The following is a 5,303-nucleotide window of genomic DNA, read 5'->3' on the forward strand; positions in this document are numbered from 1 at the left end:
CTTAGGTGATTTTCTAAAACAATACATTTTATTAAAATGTTTGATTCTCCCCTCTCATATCTCTGGCAGCACTTGCCCATATTTATTTATATGTTTAAGGACCTCTTTGTATTTTCAGTGATTTATTTGGGTAGAATATTCTTCTTATAATGTTCTTGTATATAAAAGAGTATTTGGCTGAGGCGCCTGGGTGGCTCTGTCGGTTAAGCATCCGACTTCAGCTCAGGTCATGATCTCACAGTTTGTGGGTTTGGGCCCCATGTCAGGCTCTGTGCTGACAGCTCAGAGCCTGGAGCCTGCTTCAGATTCTGTGTCTCCTTCTCTCTCTTCCCCTCGCCCACTTGTAATCTGTCTCTCTCTGTCTCTCAAAAATAAATAAATGTGAAAAAAAAGAGTATTTGGCTGGATATAAATTTTAATTCCAAATACTTTTTTAATAGATAAAAAAATATTATTCCACTGTCTTCTTGCATCCAGTGGTACTGTTGAGAAAGATGAGGTAAATCAGATTTTTCTTACTTTGTAGGAGATTTATTCTTTTTCTCTGGACTCTTTTAAAATATTCCTTCTACCTTCTTAAGTTATGGTGATTTGTGCTACTATATAATTTTATCTCTAGCTTTTAGTATACTATGAACCCTTTCAAAAGCCATAATTCTATTCAAAATGATTAAATGGTGTGACTTATTTTTCTATTCATTAGTAAGAATTTCATTACCGAACAGCTATATAGCTCCATTATACAGTTTTTCTCTTTTTGTGATGTTGATAGCCACTGGTGGGTATTTGATGACTAGAGTCATTATTAATCCATTGTGTCCCAAAATGCTGATATTGTAATTGTCTAATTTCCTTGTCATTTATCTGCTGGGATACTTTTATTAAGAGATTCTTCCTCTCAACTATTGTACCAGTAACATTTCATCTAAGAAACACAGGTTATATACTTAATTCTTCAAATTTATTTACTAGTTATNCAGATTGTTCAAGGCCAAAACCCCTCCCCAATTAGCCAATCAGAGGAGGTTAAAAACATTCCTGCGGGCTGAGACAAGGGCTGCTCCCCCGTGCCTAACTCACCTCATAATTGGTCATTTTCAAAAGAGTCTCAAAAGGCCATAATTGGGCTCCGCCAAAAGTAATGGACACCTCACAGGTACTGAATGGTCAAGCTGTTGCCAGGGGTGCTATACAAATATGATTGGTGTACAACATGTGTACTGTAACACTCCCATCCCTTACCCCTTAAAAACCCTGCTCACTATTGTTCAGGGCTCCCCCCTGCTGCTGCTGCTGTGTCGGTAGGCAGATGAGCCCCTGCTCAAGCTTGTAATAAAGATCCTTTTGTTCTTGCATCGGTGTTGGCTTCTGAGGTCACTGGGGACTTGTGATTCGAGCACAACAAGATCATGACCTGAGCCGAAGTCGGACGCTTAACCGACTGAGCCACCCAGGCGCCCCAAATTTTTAAATGTTTATTTATTTTTAAGAGAGAGAGACACACAGTGTGAGTGGGGGAGGGGCAGAGAGAGGGAGACACAGAATCCAAAGCAGGCTCCAGGGGATTGAACCCATGAACCATGAGATCATGACCTGAGCTGGAGTCGGACGCTTAACCGACTGAGCCACCGAGGTGTCCCAATCATTCCTCTTATTAATTTCTTCATTGTATTAGGATAGACTGTATGATACTGTATGATACTGTGAAAAACAATTATACCAAAACGAAACAAAGATATGTCTTCCTCATGCTGCATATCAATTTCTAGCTGGCTGGGCTCTACGACACATGGAGCAGCCACAGTGTGGAAAAATAGCAATGACTATGGAAGAAAGAGAGCTCTGGAGGGTCCCTCATCAGTATCAAATACTTTGACCTAAAAGTGACACGTCACATATTATTAGCCAGAATGAGCCACAAAGCTCTACTTAACTTTAGTGACTGAGAAGTAAAATCGTCCCATATGATCAGAAGACAGTAAAACTAGAATACCTGACAAGCATAAGTAATAACTAACCCACTTATCAATGTCTTTCTATTTCTCCTAAAAAAGACAAGCAATGTTAGCACTTTTTTTTTTTATGTTTATTTTTGAGAGAGAGAACGTGAGCGGGAAGAGGGGCAAAAAAAGAGGGACACAGAATCCAAAGCAGGCGTCAGGCTCTAAGCTGTCACCACAGAGCCCGATGATGCAGGGTTTCAACCAAACAGGGAGATCATGGCGCTTAACTGATGGAGCCACCCAGTCGCCCTTTGGTTAGCACGTTCTTAATTGCCTTGTTTTTTTTAATCTCCCTGTGCTCCATGTTGGTATTGTCTGTAATTAACTTTTAGATTGTTACAGATATACACTCTTTTAAGAATTTCTTTGGTCTTAAGTTTTTCAAGACAACAATGAACTTCACTAAAGGCCTTAGGTGATTTTCTAAAACAATACATTTTATTAAAATGTTTGATTCTCCCCTCTCATATCTCTGGCAGCACTTGCCCATATTTATTTATATGTTTAAGGACCTCTTTGTATTTTCAGTGATTTATTTGGGTAGAATATTCTTCTTATAATGTTCTTGTATATAAAAGAGTATTTGGCTGAGGCGCCTGGGTGGCTCTGTCGGTTAAGCATCCGACTTCAGCTCAGGTCATGATCTCACAGTTTGTGGGTTTGGGCCCCATGTCAGGCTCTGTGCTGACAGCTCAGAGCCTGGAGCCTGCTTCAGATTCTGTGTCTCCTTCTCTCTCTTCCCCTCGCCCACTTGTAATCTGTCTCTCTCTGTCTCTCAAAAATAAATAAATGTGAAAAAAAAGAGTATTTGGCTGGATATAAATTTTAATTCCAAATACTTTTTTAATAGATAAAAAAATATTATTCCACTGTCTTCTTGCATCCAGTGGTACTGTTGAGAAAGATGAGGTAAATCAGATTTTTCTTACTTTGTAGGAGATTTATTCTTTTTCTCTGGACTCTTTTAAAATATTCCTTCTACCTTCTTAAGTTATGGTGATTTGTGCTACTATATAATTTTATCTCTAGCTTTTAGTATACTATGAACCCTTTCAAAAGCCATAATTCTATTCAAAATGATTAAATGGTGTGACTTATTTTTCTATTCATTAGTAAGAATTTCATTACCGAACAGCTATATAGCTCCATTATACAGTTTTTCTCTTTTTGTGATGTTGATAGCCACTGGTGGGTATTTGATGACTAGAGTCATTATTAATCCATTGTGTCCCAAAATGCTGATATTGTAATTGTCTAATTTCCTTGTCATTTATCTGCTGGGATACTTTTATTAAGAGATTCTTCCTCTCAACTATTGTACCAGTAACATTTCATCTAAGAAACACAGGTTATATACTTAATTCTTCAAATTTATTTACTAGTTATCAAACATTAGTGAATTTGTTCTCTGTAACTCTGGTAAGGTGGTTCAATTAATTCTTAGAATACCATTATAAACTCCTGGATTTAAATATTTGATGGGTGTCAATACATTGGAATTCTTCTTCATATTAAAGCTCAGAGAATATCATTTTTGACCAGAGAAGGACTCTTCAAGTTGACTTCTGAGTATTTGAGACCTGATCCTAGAAGTATTTGATAACTTCCTCGCTATTTGGAATGATTCCAGGTTCCTTCCAGGTTCCGTCCCCCAGACACGAAATCATCCATTTTAATGAGAAACTTGGCTTTCTCTTAGTGGAAAATAGCGTTTCAAGACGGAGGGCCAATGCTCAGGGGAAGAAGCTGATTTAAAATTTTGTTAATTTTAATTTTAATGTTTTTATTAAAATTTTTTTAATGTTTTATTTATTTCTGAGAGAGAGAGAGAGAGAGAGAGACAGTGTGAGCAGGGGAGGGTCACAGAAAGAGGGAGACACAGAATCTGAAACAGGTTCCAGGCTCTGAGCTGGCTGTCAGCACAGAGTCCGACAGGGGGCTCGAACCCACAAACTGTGAGATCATGACCTGAGCCGAAGTCGGACGCTTAACCAACTGAGCCACTCAGGGGCCCCCCAAATTTTTTAATTTTTAAAAATTAATATTTTATGGATACCTACTTTTAAAATTTTTAAATGGCAGGTATCTTTTATTATAGATCACTGCTGATAAATAATATGTGCTTACTAACTACAGACACAAGCCAAATCCCTACTGGATACAAGAAACACTTCCTTTCCCTCTGATGAGCAACATCTTCACTGATGGCCTGAAACCTCGACAATGTCACTATTTTCTGTTGTCATCATTCGGCAATTCTCTCCATTACCTGACAGCTCCTAAAAGTAATTCTAGGCGAGAGAAAAGTAATTTGAAGAGAAAACGGAATCTGTTTAAGGAGTAATCAAAAAAGACTGAAAACTTTCAGTGNGGAGTGATAAAAACTGAAAACTTTCAGTGGCGACGAACACTACATTTGGCTTTCTTCAAAACAATCGTACCCTATAGCTAAGCTATGAGGTCATACTGTTCGGCCTAATAAAATATTACAGCTTTAAAAAAACTTCCCATGAGAAGCTGCATCTTTAATAGCTGGAGAAGTTCAAGGAAGACACCGTGTGTCGGTCTCAGAGGGCGGCGGGGGTGGAAGGAGGCTCTCCCGCCCAGTGGCCGCCATGCACCCGTGGTAGGAGGAAACAAGCAAATGTTGAGACAAACCCTCAACGCTGCGCCAAGGACTTGGACTTCGCATGGCTCTCTCAACTCTCTTACGCTTCCAAGTTCAACTATCAGTTGCCAGTATTTGAGGTACAGCCACGTGAGTCTCCCTTCCTGGTTTGGTGGTGTTCTAGGCATCGCCACAATACACAAGGTGCTTCAGTGTGTCAGGTAGGCCCGCCGGATGTGCGGGTCAGCAGTAACGGGGTCAGCGGAGGCTGCGACCCATAAGTTCTCTATTTCCGGCCTTCTGCCACAAGACAGGAGCAGGCTGCAGTGCATTCTCGGTCTTTTCATAGGGGTGTCAGGCTCTTTGGGGCGCCTGGGTGGCTCAGTGGTGAAGCCTCTGACTTTGGCTCAGGTGATGATCTCAGTTTGTGAGTTCCAGGCCCTCATCAGGGTCTGTGCTGACAGCTCAGAGCCTGGTCCTTCAATTCTGTGATCTCCCTCTCTCTCTGCCCCTCCCCTACTCGTGCTCTGTCTCTCTCTCTCAAAAGTAAGCAAACACTTAAAAAAATTAACAACAACAAAAAAAAGAGCATCAGACTCTTTTGGCACAACCTGGCCCTCTTTTGCCAGTTACCTTCCTTTTCCAGGAACCCCAGTAGCCCTTCTCAAGAGGTCCAAGGATCTCTTTTCTTG

The sequence above is a fragment of the Crocuta crocuta genome, unplaced genomic scaffold, assembly GCF_008692635.1.
Source record: "Crocuta crocuta isolate KB4526 unplaced genomic scaffold, BGI_CrCroc_1.0 scaffold72, whole genome shotgun sequence".
Classification (NCBI taxonomy): Eukaryota; Metazoa; Chordata; class Mammalia; order Carnivora; family Hyaenidae; genus Crocuta; species Crocuta crocuta.